This window comes from Chelonia mydas, chromosome 9, assembly GCF_015237465.2.
Source record: "Chelonia mydas isolate rCheMyd1 chromosome 9, rCheMyd1.pri.v2, whole genome shotgun sequence".
NCBI classification, from domain to species: domain Eukaryota; kingdom Metazoa; phylum Chordata; order Testudines; family Cheloniidae; genus Chelonia; species Chelonia mydas.
The window spans coordinates 3107045-3124771 of NC_057855.1; the positions used below are offsets into that span (position 1 = coordinate 3107045).

The 17727-nt window shown below is 46.3% G+C and overlaps 1 long non-coding RNA gene across 1 annotated transcript; it reads left to right on the plus strand.

The window, feature by feature from the left end:
* The first annotated feature begins 1453 nt into the window (after positions 1–1453).
* On the plus strand, positions 1454–16446 carry LOC122461816. Its single transcript, XR_006284015.1, has 3 exons — positions 1454–1591; positions 7693–7781; positions 15039–16446. It is a non-coding gene; the product is annotated as an uncharacterized LOC122461816 (long non-coding RNA).
* The last annotated feature ends 1281 nt before the right edge of the window (positions 16447–17727 follow it).

Below are 17727 nucleotides of genomic sequence, written 5' to 3' on the forward strand. Positions count from 1 at the left end.
GCACACAGACGCTTGTGAGGAAAATGGATGAATGGGGCATTAGGGCTCTTGCTTTGGGCTCTCACTGCTCCCCTTGCTCCAACTACCCCCAAACCTGTTCCTCTTCAGTGCACTCTGCAAATCATTAGCAATGTCCCTAGACTTGTGCAGAGAGGGGCATAAAGGGGAGAGGGGGCGGGAGAGCCAGGGAATTGGGTAGGAGGGTGGAGTTTGCACATTGTTTCAGTTTGTAATTTTTGGTGCACATTTTGCACACCAAGTTGCCTGTGGTCCTAGCATGTGGGCGAGGTGACAGAGAGAGAACCCTGGCTCTGAACATCCCAGCACTGTGAGGCAGGGGAGATCCGGCTCCAGAGCTGAACTCGGAGGCTCAGGCCACTCTCTAAACTGGGTTTAGATTGGTTTGTTATTTGCTTCAGTGCCCTTCCTCTCCTGTGCCTGATGCCTGCTCTGCGGGGAAAACCTCAGCTGGAATTTTCCAGTTTGGCTTCATGCCCTGATTTGGAAATTGTCCACACTAGATTCCAATCTCGCCACTTCTCTGCGTCTGCTTGAATTAAAGCCCCGCTAGAGGAGATACGTTAGATCTCATCTGTTCTGGTGAGAGTCACACCTGCCTCTTTGACCTTGTGTCCTGAAAAACAAAATCCCAGTGGTCCAGGTGGTTGCAGCCAGTTACGGACTGCATGCAATGATTGGCCCTACCCTGGGCACAGCAAGATCACTGAAGCAGTCAGTGCCAGGTCACGTCCTCTGACCTTCTCTCACTATTGGGCTTGCACCTTCTCGGAGGCAAAGCCATGTTTAGCAGCCTTCTCTTGTTGTTTTATACTGTGCTGTTCCCTGAACTGCAGTGAGTTATTGCTGGGGGTCTCTACCTTGCTCAAACTACTGCGGAAGTGGTAAGTGAGGGCTCCAAAGAGTCAGCGACATGCTGTTCTAGGTGAAATACTGGCTCCGGCTGAATGGTTTGGATTCCTTTATTCATCTAATGGGTGCAGAGGGAGAGAAGAAGCTCATGCTTTTCCACACTTTTTCTCATTATAATAATTTTACAGACAGCAACTGAAAAAATCCCAAACTAGCTCATAGGAAATAATCATGTGTACTACCCTGGTGTAATGCATCCATTGCTGGGGTGGAGGATGACAGCCAACAGACAGCACAATAGCAGCGGGAAAGACATTTTAGCTTTGGAGCAAACCCCCACTCTTAGGAAAAGTGCCATGAGTTTGTTAATGTCCACAGAGAACAGACAGGACCTTGGGTGATCCTGGGCCTAAACCCCCGTGGGACGCAAGGGCTGTAATTCAGAAAGATAAAACATTAAGTTAGTCCTGTCATGTTTACAATCTGTGGGTCCAAGGAGTGCAGTGGTTTCAAACCTCAAGCTTTGACCTCTAAGCTATCTGCTTCTCTAGTTAATTGCTAATCCTTTTTCTGCTCTATTGAAAGAGAAGTCAATGCTCACGTACCAGGGAAGAAAATGAAAATGATCTGTCAGCCTGGCAAGGTGATCATTCACTTAGGACAGCAGGAACAACAATCTCTTGTGGCCCAGCATAGTGAGTCTAGGAGGGCTAGTATCCATGTGAGTAAATATTTAATGTTTTATTATGCCACAAATTAGGGCGGTGTCCTCCCCTACAATGAATTAACTGAACCCTCTGCAGTTTTACAGGAAGCCTTTTCAAATTTCTACTGACCAGACCTGCAATTACCCTGTCCACATTTAATTGCTCAGTTTGATAAATAACACAGTAGATAGATTTTGTGTTTGATTGGTGGGTCTATAGGGGTTGAAGTATCCAATTTCTGCTACGCATGCTGCCTGAGGCTTGTGTGCTATCAATATGCCACTGGTACCTTGAGTTCCCAGCTGAGAGAGAGCACCCATTGTGCTAGGTGCTGTGCATTCATACAGTAAGAGACAGTCCCTATTACAAAGGGCTTATAATCTAAATAGACAATACAGACAAAGGAAGCATGATTATCCCCATTTTTCAGATGGGAAACTGAGGTACAGAAAGATTAAATGACTTGCCCCAGGGCACACTAGCAGTCTGTGGCAGAGCCAGGAATTGAATCCTAGCCTCTTTACTCATTGTCCACTGCATTAATCTTTACCTGATTAGAAATGTGCTATTATTTTGCCTCTCTTTTCACTGTGTTTTTACACACTGGAAAAGGGTCCGTAGACCATCAAAGAGATGCTCTTTAAAAAAGATGTATTTAAATCCTAATAAATGTGTTGCACTATAATTTAGTCTTGTAATTAAAAGATTCTTAGTAATATTTTACATACTGCCATATATTTAAACAGCACTTTATCATAGAGTAAAATAGGTTCCCTGCTTCCAAGAGTAAATATCTCCAAGAGCACAAGAATTTACACAAAGCTTGAATGCCTGCCTGTCTCCACCGTGTTTCTTTTGGCTGGAGGAGTGACTGGGAGCTGACTAAAAAGGATACATTGTTTCAACCATTGTTCTAGTCTGCACTTATCTGTAATTAATCCAAGGCAGAACTATCGCAAAAATTACTTTTTTCAGAGTAGCTTTGAGAGCTGCACAGAAGGGAGCTGTGTGGAAGCTGGTTTGGCTGCAGCTTTGAATGTCATGACTAACTATTCTGTTCATCTTTAGTAGAGAGAAGGCAGCAACTAAGGAGAAGCATTTGATAAGGAAATCCAACTGAGAGGTTGCTGGGTTTTTTCAGTTCATGTCTTTAAATACTATTTTACATCAGATGGCTCCCCTATAGACTTAAAAGGATTTCTAGAAAAGAGGGTGCAGGAAATTAAAAGAAAAAGCCACAGGAATTTGGAATTAGACAGCCTGGAGTTTGTTAATTTCCACAGAGGCCTCACTGTTGCCCCTCACACCAAAACCCAGCGCACATCCCCTTCATGGCAGGAGCTGCATTTGCTCCATTTCTCACCCCTACCTACAAAACTGCAAAGTGTGCTTTCAGCACGTCTGAACCCTCACAGACATTGCCTTCTTCTCAGACAGCCTCCCCCCCATGACGCTGAACCACCACTTACCTGCCCCAGCCCCAGGGTTTGCTATATAACCTTGTGCAGCTAGCCCCCGCCCAGCCCCTGGCCAATCGCAGGGCGACAGCAATCATGCTGTGCAGGTTATCACAGGCACTACAATTAAGCCTAATCAGCTGTACCCTCTACATCAATTTCTAGAAGAGATTTCACTCTTGGGTTTGTAAATTTTTATTTTAAAAGCTAGCTAGGGAAAACCCAACTCTCCTTCCTTCTCACAATTTGTCCCAAACAGCCACAAGCCAGGGAACACTTAGACGTACAGGGATCTCACAGACCTGTTTCCCTGAACCAAGACTCCTAATAAAACCCTGATTTCTGTGGCCCCGAGCCAAGAAAGGACTTTGATGTTGCAACCCTCAGCATCATGAGCCCTAACTTTTAGGCTCCTAGAAACACCACAGGAACACGCTGCTAGCCACAAAGCCACCTAGGCTCCCTGTACAACAGGAAAGGAGATACAGGCACCTCAGACTGCGATCCACAACATGCTAGAGGGTGTAGTCACTGATTTGAGTTTATTGTTCATTTCTTGTGGGATGTTATGACTAACCAACCTGTTAGGACACATGTTCCTAGTGACTCTCAGTCTGAAGCAAGGAGCAGAGGGGACTTTCTCTCTGTTAAGCTTGAAGCTGTCGCCGCTGTAGATCCGACCCACGGTGGTATAATACCACGTTGCTATCTTCTCTTAAAACAAAATAAAAGGCTACAGCGGGGAGCCACCAAAGCTAGCCGACGGGCGATGCCGATGAGATGGTGTGTCCAAAGCGCCCCGCCCCTCTCTGGGAGTTCGGTGCCAAAGTCCTGGTTGCAGGCGGCACCTGGCTCTGCTCACGATGCAGGAACCAAATCAGGCAAGCTGCTGCCTACCTCATGTCTGGGGCCCAAGACAGCAGGCGTGTTCAGAGGCCTTCTAGCTCCACACAAAAGACCTGGGAGGAGTGGGTTAGCCTAGTGGTTTAGGGGCCTCACCTGGGAGCTGAGATATTCCCCCCAGTTCAAGACCTCCCCTCTGCCTCCTGAAGAGAAAGGATTTGACTCGGGACCCGCTACCTCTCAGGAGAATGCAGTAACCACTGAACGACAGGAAATTCTGAGGCAGGGCTCCCACAGTCGAGTTGTTCCACTTTAACTGAGTATTGATTCGTCCTGAGAAAGAGCGTGAATGGCTCTGTAGGCTAGTGCAGTGTTTTTCTAGCCCTGTCCGTCCCAGGATATGAGAGACAAAGTGGAGGAGGGACCGTCTTCTATTGGACCAACGTCTGTTGGTGAGAGAGACAAGCTTTGGAGCTTACATAGAGCTCTTCTTCCGATCTGGAGCACTCACTGGAGAGGGGGCAGAGCCTGTTCAAATCCCTTCTCTTCAGCAGGCAGAGTGGGCACTTGAACCTCTGGTCTCCTACATCCCGGAGGAGTACCCGAATTACTGGGATAAAGGTTATAAGCCAGGTCCTCCCCCGCCGGATGTTTTGTGTGGCGTGAGGGGGTCTCCGAATATGCCGACCGGATCGAGCCCTGCAGGCGAGAGAGATGTTCTTCCACTCACCTTCCCAGGGTCCGTGCCTCGCCTGGAGTGAGGCAGCAGTGCCAATGCCCACAGGCAGAAGCGTCCACACCTCAGGAACGTTTGCAGTGGAAATGTCGGCGCTGAGTGAGTTTTGTTGCCTTGGGGGCAGCAGCTGAGCGAGGGTTTTGTGGATCCCAGTGGTGTCTAAAAACAAGATGTAAGTGCCTAAGTCTGGAGGTTGTGCACTTAAGAGCCTTTGTGGATCCAGGCCTGTCTGTATCTCTAGGTTTTTTATGCCATGCACTTCACCATACTGGAGGGCTGCTCTTACAGCTGTGCTCCTCAAGGGTGATTCTACAGAAGAGTAACTTTGGATTTACAAAAAGAAAAGGAGTACTTGTGGCACCTTAGAGACTAACCAATTTATTTGAGCATGAGCTTTCGTGAGCTACAGCTCACTTCATCGGATGCATACTGTGGAAACTGCAGAAGACATTATATACACACAGAGACCATGAAACAATACCTCCTCCCACCCCACTCTCCTGCTGGTAATAGCTTATCTAAAGTGATCATCAAGTTGGGCCATTTCCAGCACAAATCCAGGTTTTCTCACCCTCCGCCCCCCCCCACACAAACTCACTCTCCTGCTGGTAATAGCCCATCCAAAGTGACCACTCTCTTCACAATGTGTATGAAAATCAAGGTGGGCCATTTCCAGCACAAATCCAGGTTTTCTCACCCCCCCCCCCCCCAAAAAAAACCACACACACACAAACTCACTCTCCTGCTGGTAATAGCTTATCCAAAGTGACCACTCTCCCTACAATGTGCATGATAATCGAGGCGGGCCATTTCCAGCACAAATCCAGGTTTTCTCACCACCCCCCCCGACCCACACAAACTCACTCTCCTGCTGGCAATAGCTCATCCAAACTGACCACTCTCCTTACAATGTGTATGATAATCAAGGTGGGCCATTTCCAGCATAAATCCAAGTTTAACCAGAACGTCTGGGGGGGGGGGGGGTAGGAAAAAACAAGGGGAAATAGGCTACCTTGCATAAAGACTTAGCCACTCCCAGTCTCTATTTAAGCCTAAATTAATAGTACCCAATTTGCAAATGAATTCCAATTCAGCAGTTTCTCGCTGGAGTCTGGATTTGAAGTTTTTTTGTTGTAAGATAGCGACCTTCATGTCTGTGATTGCGTGACCAGAGAGATTGAAGTGTTCTCCGACTGGTTTATGAATGTTATAATTCTTGACATCTGATTTGTGTCCATTTATTCTTTTATTTACAGTAATGGCCCACGGAGATCTTTACATGCAGCAGTGTAGAATAGATCGGGAGGGAATAGGCCTGGGAAGTGTGTGTGTGTGGGGGGGAGAGGGAATGTCAAACATTTTAACAGGATCTTGGTTACTGAGGAGACTCAGAAAAAGCAAGAATGTGAAAATGGGCTGGATTAACAAATGACCCTTTCCTCCCAATCCTTAGCTATTGAAATCGGACCATTTGATTGATGGATGAACTTTCTATTGAGTGATTTAGGGGAAACAATCAATAGCGGGCAATTCTATGTGAGGCAATTCTAAGTGAATAGTAATAACATCAGGGATAACTTTTCAGACAACTTGCAAGAAAAAACGTTCTGCTGTACAAAGATGTCAATAAATGACACAATCTATATAGCCTTATAAAAAAGTCCGCTGATGGTCTGTAGTACAGTAATGGTCCAAACCACTGTCCCTGACAATGGAGTTTGGGGCCACTAGTGTTTTTGCAAGGCTACTGTAGGCCAGTTATATTGAGGCTGGAGGGCTGAGTGCTATACAGAGACATTATTTTAATGCTTATGCTCAACATCTTCACGCCAGCAGGTGAATGCTGCTTGACTCCGTTGTAGGGGTAATGCTGCATATTTGCAGTATACAGCTCCTTCCATCCAAGGAACTCAAGCTTTAATTAATTCAGTGCTACAATACCCCTCACAAGTATTCGCCCTGTTTTAAAGATAAGGAAACTGAGGCAAAGAGGAGGGAAGTGACTTATCCAGCAGCAGACCGTAAGTCAGTGTTAGAACTCAGGTCCCTTGATGCCTTAGTCCCGTTTTAACCACTTGATCACTGATCCCCCTGGCATCCCGTAACGAAGATGAGCCAGGAGTCAGCTGCTGCCACCCTGGGGGATACTAAACCGTACACGCCCTATAGGACACCACAGATTTAGCTGTGAATTTCACTCCTGAAGTGAAAAGCTCCTCCAAATGCACTCACTGCGTAGAGTGGCTCGACTGGGAAAAGACAAAAAGAGGAATACAAATACAAGGATGAAATGGAACAGAAAGCAGAGAGAATGACACAGAAATCCAGACACACCGTGATGAAGGGAGCAGAGAGAGGGAAATGCTGACAAACAAATAAGTGCCACACACACAAATACATGCCTGAGATTGGGTGCCCTGCTCAGGGAAGCCTATTTCCCTTTCCCTGATGTACAGTACACGGCTCCGTTGGGTAGACAAACAGCTTTGGTTTTGTTTAATAATGAACGTCTTTCTCTTGGAATAAAAGTGAGTTTACATTCTAGAGGGAGGTAGAAAATGGTTCCCAAAGTCAGTGTAGCTTTGCAGCCCCAGGCAATAGGTCAACAGCTTTGTGAGATCTCCTACTCCACAAGTTCCCCTAATTCTTTGCACTTTGGCAGTGGTTTCAGGTGCTGCCACTCAGACTGACACCTGCACCAGCCACCCACGGCAGTGCCAGCAGGAAGGAAGCGACAGCCACTCATTTAAAGGGGGTAGAAGTGAGCAGTGGGTTTTTTGCAGGAAACAATGGTGCTCATGGTGCCCTAGCACCAGTAAGTGTCCATTCCAGGTCGGTGATCCTAGGAGATGATACGTTCTGAGTGCTCCCAAGGCAAATCCTGGAGTCGATTGTCACACTCCTGAGAGAAGCTCTTTTAGCTTTAGTGCTAAAGACTTTTGATTTTGGAGCTGATTCAATACCCAATCCTGTCCACTTGTGGTTTAGCTGCTAGCTGTGTTGCCTGTATTTACCAAGCCACAAACCCATTACGCTGTGAGTAGTAACACTTGGACCATTTCTGTTCTTCGTTGTCCAGATACCCATCAGCACTGTTTCCACTGGCCCCGTCCAACCAGAAACCACCCTCCCAGGCCTGTCTATACAGTCTAGAGCAACAACTTGCAGGTAAGTCTCATACCATAATGTTGTGCCAATCTTTAAAAAAGGGAAGAAGGAGGATCCTGGGAACTACAGGCCAGTCAGCCTCACCTCAGTCCCCGGAAAAATCATGGAGCAGGTCCTCAAGGAATCAATCCTGAAGCACTTACACGAGAGGAAAGTGATCAGGAACAGTCAGCATGGATTCACCAAGGGAAGGTCATGCCTGACTAATCTAATCGCCTTCTATGATGAGATTACTGGTTCGGTGGATGAAGGGAAAGCAGTGGATGTATTGTTTCTTGACTTTAGCAAAGCTTTTGTCACGGTCTCCCACAGTATCCTTGTCAGCAAGTTAAAGAAGTATGGGCTGGATGAATGCACTATAAGGTGGGTAGAAAGTTGGCTAGATTGTCGGGCTCAACGGGTAGTGATCAATGGCTCCATGTCTAGTTGGCAGCCGGTATCTAGCGGAGTGCCCCAAGGGTCGGTCCTGGGGCCAGTTTTGTTCAATATCTTCATAAATGATCTGGAGGATGGTGTGGATTGCACTCTCAGCAAATTTGCGGATGATACTAAACTAGGAGGAGTGGTAGATACGGTGGAGGGCAGGGATAGGATACAGAGGGACCTAGACAAATTGGAGGATTGGGCCAAAAGAAATCTGATGAGGTTCAACAAGGATAAGTGCAGGGTCCTGCACTTAGGACGGAAGAACCCAATGCACCGCTACAGACTAGGGACCGAATGGCTAGGCAGCAGTTCTGCGGAAAAGGACCTAGGGGTGACAGTGGACGAGAAGCTGGATATGAGTCAACAGTGTGCCCTTGTTGCCAAGAAGGCCAATGGCATTTGGGGATGTATAAGTAGGGGCATAGCCAGCAGATCGAGGGATGTGACCGTTCCCCTCTATTCGACATTGGTGAGGCCTCATCTGGAGTACCGTGTCCAGTTTTGGGCCTCGCACTACAAGAAGGATGTGGATAAATTGGAGAGAGTCCAGCGAAGGGCAACAAAAATGATTAGGGGTCTGGAACACATGACTTATGAGGAGAGGCTGAGGGAACTGGGATTGTTTAGTCTGCAGAAGAGAAGAATGAGGGGGGATTTGATAGCTGCTTTCAACTGCCTGAGAGGTGGTTCCAAAGAGGATGGTTCTAGACTATTCTCAGTGGTAGAAGAGGACAGGACAAGGAGTAATGGTCTCAAGTTGCAGTGGGGGAGGTTTAGGTTGGATATTAGGAAAAACTTTTTCACTAGGAGGGTGGTGAAACGCTGGAATGCGTTACCTGGGGAGGTGGTAGAATCTCCTGCCTTAGAAGTTTTTAAGGTCCGGCTTGACAGAGCCCTGGCTGGGATGATTTAATTGGGGATTGGTCCTGCTTTGAGCAGGGGGTTGGACTAGATGACCTCCTGAGGTCCCTTCCAACCCTGATATTCTATGATTCTATGATTCATCCTCTGAGTCCATCAGGACAGAATTAGACCCAAAGGGGATTTGCTTCTAGTGATTCTCCGGAAGCCAACTTTCCAAAACGCAGCTCCTGTTGATGCATCCCATCTGCTCTGCTGACTTCCTTTGAAAGCCTGACCTAGGAACATTAATTACCATCAAGGCTAACAAGGATATACCCTTTGTGGCAATAACTATCGTCACTGATGTTTCTTGGTACAGAACATCCTTTTCACTTTGGCATTGTGTGTGTATCATTGAGATTATTAATGCATGAATCTCTCGCTGATATTAATGAGGCTGATGCATGCGCGCATGGAGGAATAGCCCCCTCTTTCTTGTGCATTTCGCACTCGCTCTGCAATGATCAGATAGTGATCACCAGCCTCCTCTTTGTCAGGAGAAAAGGTGATTTGTTGCAAAGGACTCATATCTTAATGCCTTCACTTTCAGCAGAAAGCCCAAAACAGCATTACTCATCCCTTGTATTACAAGAAATATCCTAAAGAATAGTGTCTGCAGCTACACCAGTCAGGATGGAAACACCTGTCAGAGATGGTCTAGGTAATATTTAGTCCTTCCATGAGTGTAGGGGACTGGACTAGATGACCTCTTCAGATCCATTCCAGTCCTACGATTCTATGATGGCCATCAAATTAATCCTAATGCTTCATGGCTGGAGTCTGGAATAAATCTCTCTTCCATGGCATAGCTTTTGCAAAAAAGGGCATGGTATAGTGATTGTGATGACAGTAGGAGCAAAGGGAACCATGCTTTGAAATATCCAGTATGGGCCACTGCTGGAGACGAGCTACTAGATATTAGAGTAGACAATCATAGGCATGCCTTTTTATTTGTTGATAGCAATCCAAAGAATATTAATACAAATAAAATTAAGATACTCTTCTCACCCTCTCCTCAATGCTCTATCCTTCATAAAGCAATCATAGAATTCAAGGTCAACGTTACTTTTTTTATACAGGAGATTACTGCCTTTGCCCGTTTTCAAAGGCACAGACTGGTTCTGATGTGTTACGTTAATTATATCTAAAAATATTCCCAACATTTTCCCAAACCCTAAAGTCCAAGCTCTACTTTGCTTCAACGAGATGTTTTTCCAGAATAAGGACTTCGTGGTAGCAGGGTCAAGCTCACCATCACTCCAAGTAAAAGATGATCATCTATTCCCAGCACACTGAGACGTTCAATAAATCCAGGCTCTGATGGATCAACGCGACATTGAGTCGAGGACCCTTCACAGGAAACTCTCTGCCTTCATAGAATCATAGAATAACAGAGTTGGAAGGGACCTCTGGAGGCCATCTAGTCCAACCCCCTGCCCAGAGCAGGACTAATCCCAACTAAATCATCCCAGCCAGGGCTTTGTCAAGCCTGACCTTAAAAACTTCTAAGGAAGGGGATTCCACCACCTCCCTAGGTAACGCATTCCAGTGTTTCACCACCGCCTTCAGTTCTCTTCCACTTAAACCAAAGATACTTTTTGCCTGGGTGCCGCAGCTGACCTCCACTGTGCATATGAGTTCAGGAAAACGGCCTGACGGGTCTCGGTGCACCCGGGACTGTTGTTACCCCCTACCTCTTGCAAGAGGGAGTCTTTCGTGTGGTAGCCGGGTGGTAGCGTTCCTGCCACTGCCACTCAAGCATACATCTTGCAATGATTACGAGTTTTGACAAGTTATGAGCTTTCTGTCGATAATCTTTTGGGTTACCCTGTGCTTGTTGTAGTGAGTTTGTCAGGTCTGAGGTGAGAGCTGTTTGCAGAGAACAGGGGACCCTTTGCCAGGGGATCTTTGTGTCGCAAGTGGATTAAATCCAGGCAGGTGGGAACCACATTCCTCAGAGCTATGGCATGGTAAGATTCAGTGGCTGTTTATAAGTCTGAATCTGGATGCACTGCTGGGTCTGCAACCCCCTCTGAAGTTCAGCTCACGTGCACATCCTGGTTTACTTGTAAAAGTCTTCCAGTCTGAGCACTGATCTGCTCATTAATTTTCAGTGGACAAATGAGTACTTTGGAGCTACCATTTCTCCCGTTCTGAGTCCTAGCCATTGACCTGGAGCTGGAAAGGTTTTGCAGTTTGCTTGGTGCATGACTCAGATTTTATTGGCACTGTAGCTCTGCAGTTAAATACTTAAAATAACTTTATGGTGCAATTGTTAAATGACAATCCTGGAGACTGAGGTCCTTGATTTATTCATAGGAAAGGCACAACACAGGGGGAAGTGCTGTGAGCATCACCACTTCTCCCAAACCCAACCCTCATTGCTGTGCCTTTCTTTTGCCCCGGTGGGACCATCTCTATGGGGGGAAAGGAAAGTTTGGTTTCCATGCTGAGCTCAAGACTGCAACAGGGTACCAGTTAGGATAGCAATTTATATGATGCAGACAATTATTCTCTGGGTGCTGTGTTGAAACAAGCAACTAATTCCCTACGGATATTGAACATACCCATCAGCAAGCAACTTTTGTCATTCTGAGCCTGGGCTGGACTCAATCTAATGAGCTAGAGGAGAAATGGTGTGCATCCCACCACACAGTCCTCCCAGAACGCACAGCTATGAGATACAGCCACAGAGTGTTCAACCACTGAGCCAGGGCTGGGAACACGGTACCGTAAGATCGGAGGGCATACAAGCCATGCTGCATGAACTACTCTCCTCCCCACAAAAGTGTTTTCCTCCATTAATACAATTAATGACACAGTAATATTGGTTTGTTTTTTCTAAACTAATGAACTATCCAGCAAAGACTACCTATGGAGATTTAAGCAATAAAAACAGGCAGCCAATTAGAAAGCCCTGGAAACATTTTGCAATAACATTTGTATGGCCATTGGCCAACTGTTCAAATGTGCATGTCTGCTGATGTATGTCAGAGCAGCGGTGAGAAGGAAATTATGTGGAGCAAATAGTGCATACTAGAGACCGATTATTATTGGTACCACAGAGGCCCTATTTACTACCAGAAAGAGATATCAACCCCCATTACAGATAGAGAGAATTAGAACTGGTCACAAGATGGTAGGCATTTTCCATTACAAAATTAAAACGTAAGTTTGGTTGTTTTTTTCCCAAAAATTCTTCAATTTGGGCCGTTTTCATTGAAAAACGGGGACATTTCTAAATAAATTTAAATGTTAGTTTAAAATAAAGGTAATTTTTCATCAAAAATGTTTTTTAATAGAAAGTTTTGACCAAATCTAGCTACACCGCTCTGGAACCCTGTCTAAATTCTAGTCTACACTAGAATTGCTACAGCAGAGCAGCTGTACTGATGTAGCTGGTAGATGCTCTATGCCGAAAGGAGAGAGCTCTCCCATCGGCAAAATCACTCCACCTCCCTGAGCGGCGGTAGGAGAGCGTCTCCTGCCAACATAGGGCTGTCCACACTGGCGCTTAGGTCGGTGTAACTTACGTCACTCGGGCTTTTCCACACCCCTGAGTGACTTAAGTTATACCAAGTAAGCGCTAGTGTGTACAAGCCCTAATTCCACGTGGTCTTTGAAGGATTTCCTTTGACCAGTTCGAAAGGCATTGCCCTTAAGCTCTGCACTACAACACCGTTTTGTAATGACATGATTATGCAACCCACTGGTCAGCGTCTGACACCTCCCCCTGTGTGCCTGAGCCACAGAGGATACAAGGCTGTGACAGACAACAGCAGCAAAGCTTGGTTATTTAGCTCACGCTGTAGAGACTGCTGCTTTCAGCTTGGGATGTCCTTGGTTCAATCCCAATGATCGCCAAGCCCTCAGCCTCATTCATTGCAGAAGTTGGGTGGTGTTCAGTGAGTGACAAAGAGGCTTGTAAACAACGAGGCCGGGGCCTCGTGGATCGGTGCTCTATTGTTGGTCAAATTTCACAATGTAAATCTGGTGTAAATCTCACCAGTATAAGGTAGAGAATGAGTCAGGTGTCTGAAGGTTACCATGCCCACTGGGAGTAAAAAACCCTTAAGATGTCTTGTCTGCCATCTGGGGGCAATAACTAAGCCCCCACTGACTAGGCTATTACTTTTGCCTCACCCCCTATCAAATGTCAGATGACTATGGGGTACGTTGGTTGAGCGTTCTCATAAGTAAATGACTTTCTTCTCTCCATGCCCAGTACACGCATGACAGCATCTCCTCTCCAAGCTAAACAGTTGGCTGTGGCAATGGGATGGCCCGTTGCTTAGACAAACAGCTGCCTTTTTAACCAAGGATTGAAGAAGTCTTGAAGAACAAAGGACTTTCTAAATCTTTACAGGTGGTCACTCCAGAAGTGGGCTCTGGTGAGGCAGAATGGGGAGATCGCACTGTGTCTTCCTAGACTCTACCTGCTTTTTGGGGAAGGAAGAAACTTTATTCCCCACAGATCTCAGTCCAGCCCTGAATTTGCTATTAAATAAGTATCCACATGTCTTTTGCTAATAGAAATGGCAGGCAGAAAAACGGGTTAGCAATTCCCTGAGACAACCTCATCTACCTCCTGAACTCTGGGCTAAGCAGTCATCAGTTTTGCTGAACACAGTTGCAGATGACAAAATTTTTCCAGAGGGGAACAAAGCGAGCCCCAGAAGGACAGCACAGGCACCTTAATCCTAAATGGAGCACAGGATCAGGTCCAAGAGGTGAATATAGCTGGACCGCTTGGTAATAGTGACCATAATATAACTAAATTTAACATCCCCAGGGCAGGGAAAACAGCACACCAGCCCAACACTGTAGCATTTAATTTCAGAAGGGGGGACTACACAAAAATGAGGAAGTTAATTCAACAGAAATGAAAAGGTACAGCACCAAAAGTGAAATCCCTGCAAGCTGCATGGAAACTTTTTAAAGACACCATAATAGAGGCTCAACTTAAATGTATACCCCACATTAAAAAACATAACAGCACCAAAAAAGTGCCACCGTGGCTAAACAACAAAGTGAAAGAAGCAGTGAGAGCAAAAAGGCATCCTTAAAAAAGTGGATGATCGAGTTGCTAAAGGAGCACTCAAGGACGATAAGGTCATTGCAGAGAAACTACATGAATTCTTTGCATCGGTCTTCATGGCTGAGGATGTGAGGGAGATTCCCAAATGTGAGCCATTCTTTTTAGGTGACAAATCTGAGGAACTGCCCCTGATTGAGGTGTCATTAGAGGAGATTTTGGAACAAACTGATAAACTAAACAGTAATAAGTCACCAGGACCAGATGGTCTTCACCCAAGAGTTCTGAAGGAACTCAAATGTGAAACTGCAGAACTACTAATTGTAGTCTGTAACCGATCATTTAAATCAGCAATTTACCAAATGACTGGAGAATAGCCAATGCGATGCCAATTTTTAAAAAGGGCTCCAGAGGTGATCCCGGCAATTACAGGCCGGTAAGCCTGACTTCAGTACCGGGGAAACTGGTTGACACTATAGTAAAGAACAAAATTGTCAGACACATAGATGAACATAATTCGATGGGGAAGAGCCAACATGGTTTTTGTAAAGGGAAATCATGCCTCACCAATCTACTAGAATTCTTTGAGGGGGTCAACAAGCATGTGGACAAGGGGGATCCAGTGGATATAGTGTACTTAGATTTTCAGAAAGCCTTTGACAAGGTCCCTCACCAAAGGCTCTTAAGCAAAGTGGAATGTGTTACCTAGGGAGGTGGTGGAATCTCCTTCCTTTGAAGTTTTTAAGGTCAGGCTTGACAAAGCCCTGGCTGGGATGATTTAGTTGGGGATTGGTCCTGCTTTGAGCAGTTGGTTGGACTAGATGACCTCCTGAGGTCCCTTTCAACCCTGATATTCTATGATTCTATGATTCTCACCATCTCTCTCTTTCCAGTAGCCCCTGTTGCATTCTGCTCTTGGACTCGGAAGGAAGGGAATCGGAGTTTACGAGAACAGCCAAGTGCAGAGCTGGTTGCAGCCATGCATTCACTGGGCATGGAGAGAAGAAAGATTAGACCAGGTGGTGACAGATGCCACAAGAGGCTGATGAGTCCAAGACTTTAGTAAGGTTCAAGGAGGGATTGGACATTCCTATGGATAACAAGGCCACCCAGAGTTATAATAGTTAAGGCCGACAAAGAGTTCTGGAAGAAATAAAAACAACCGGCTTCAGGTTTAAAACCAACACTCACGGCAGGCAAATTATCCCATATCTCCCTACTGCAGGGTTTTACACTTTCCTCCTAAACATCTGGTACTGACCACCATGAGAGCCAGGATATTGGGCTGCATGTAGCACAGGACTGATCCAGCCTGGAGATTTCCTGTGTTTCCTATGAGCAGCAGTCAGGCCCAGAGGTCTGATTCCCCGACAGCAGATGCAACAGCTCCTTTTGGCTCCGTGACATTCGCACAAGGTTACACTCCTTTATACAGATGCAATGCCTCCACCACAAATACAGTCTGCTCTGAATAGCATTCCAATTCAGCCGGCAGCTCTCACTTGGTGTGACTGGAAGATGCAAATCAAATAGCTTGCGTGACTGACTGGCGGAGCTGTGCGTGACTTTTCCCTCAGAAGGTCAAAATGGGGAAGGCTGCATTTCCCACCCCCCAGCATCTAAGGCTGCATTTCCCACCCCCCAGCATCTGCAGGGCATTTTTCATAAATTTTGCTCTGAGTGACACTGTCATTACAGCATCATGTCAGAAAGGCTGATAGAAATGGAAGGTCAAAGGCCAAATTTAGCATGCTTACATCACTGTGGCCTCACCAGTCGTGGTTTTGAATGGGAGATTGGGAATCAGTATAAACCAGGGTCGAGCTAAATCATTTGGGACCTTTTTAAAAAAATGATTCACCCAAAGCATGGAAAGTTTTAGGGGAGATTTTGAGGAAGCTCAGAGTGTACGTAAGGGAGAGACTGATAAGGGAAGTTGGAGTATTAAGTCCAGGTGACGCAGTTATAAATTCACACTCTTCCTACCTTGTTCTCGGATGGGTTATTACACCAATCGATAAATAAAACGAAAGAGAAGCGACAGGCTTCCAGGAGAGCATTTCACCTTCAGGTCAAGAGCAGTAGCCTCAAGCTTCTCCTGCTGATTGTTCATTAAAAGGTGAAAGCCCTTTGACTCTTCCATCTCCGAAGAGAGAGGAAAAGTTTCAAACACACAAATGGCCATTCAGCACCCAAAGCCCTTTGACAGTTAACGGGAGTCAGATCCCCAACCCCTCTGATTTGGACCTTTGGAAATTTCCCTTATGCGCACACGAGGACACTCCCAGGGTGACCAGGGCTGGGAGGGACTTCCCCCTCACTGCCCTTACCGTGAAGCCGTCTTGCTTGTGCTTGGTGGGGACCAACTCCCTGAAGCCACCAGCCTCTGGCAGCACAAGCCTGGCCAGGCCTCCACGGGCCCTTATTCTCCACACAGGCAGCGTTACCAACTCCCGAGTCCTCGGAGTGGTCCTGCAGTGTCCAGTCCGCTCTCCACTGAGCACTCGCAGAATGACCAGGCTGGCTGTTCCCAAAGGCACAGGACATGCCAGCTCGTCACATGCACTCAGGGCCAGCACTTTGCTTAGCACCGCAGCCCTTAGATACACTTCCAGTGAAAGCGAGAGTATGTGTATTGTCAAGGGCTGCAGACGCAAGTGATGGTGAGTAAGACTATGGGAAAGAAATGGCTACATACAAAACAAAATCAGAACATGCTTTGTAGAGACTAAACTTAACTAACAAGTTACCCTCTACTAGGCTAAAGAAGCTTATCTCACCCACAGTTCTCGCCAGCATTTTCAACCAAGGCTGGTTGAGATCCCACTTTTATATAGCAAATTCACTGTCCATTTATTTCTTATGTAAGGGATGCCAGGGTGTTCCCCCTTCCCTCCCCCCCCCCACCTTCAAATACAGTAGAGCAAAACTTCAAAGAGCACCTAAAGATAAGGTTCTTCCTCCCACACACACACACCCATGAGGCTTTTTCAGGGTGACCAAAACTGTAAGCCAGTGTTACCTCTCTGTCTCTGCAAGGGTGAGCTTTACTGGGACTTAGTCTGTGTGTCAGTGTCCTGCCACGCCTGTCTGTCTGCCACACCAGCAAACTCCTCCGGACTCTGCCAGTCAAAGCCTTGCAGGGAACCTTCAGTAAACTCAGAGACATCTCCCTGCAATCTCCAATCCCTCTCCCTGGCCACTCACAGAAATTATTAAATCCACTGTCTCCAGAGAGACTGAGGGCTCACACTTTAATTCAATACAACAGTGAAGAGAGGTTTTACAATAAACTCAAACCGAGCGTATTAACAGAGAACGGAGGTTTAAGTGATACTGAGCAGAGATAGCAGAAACAGAAAATGGTTACACACCAAACAAAATAAAACATGCTCTCTAGTGTCTATGAGTTAACTTTAGCAAGCCACAATCTTCACCTAAACAGCTTCCTCACTTACATCAAGCTCCCAGCATCTCCAGTCCTTCTGGCAGGAGAATCAAAGATTCGCAGACTCAGAGGGCGCTGTCCCCTTTCTCCCCTAAGTGGGGGATGGAACTCAGGGCATGTCTACTCTGCAACTA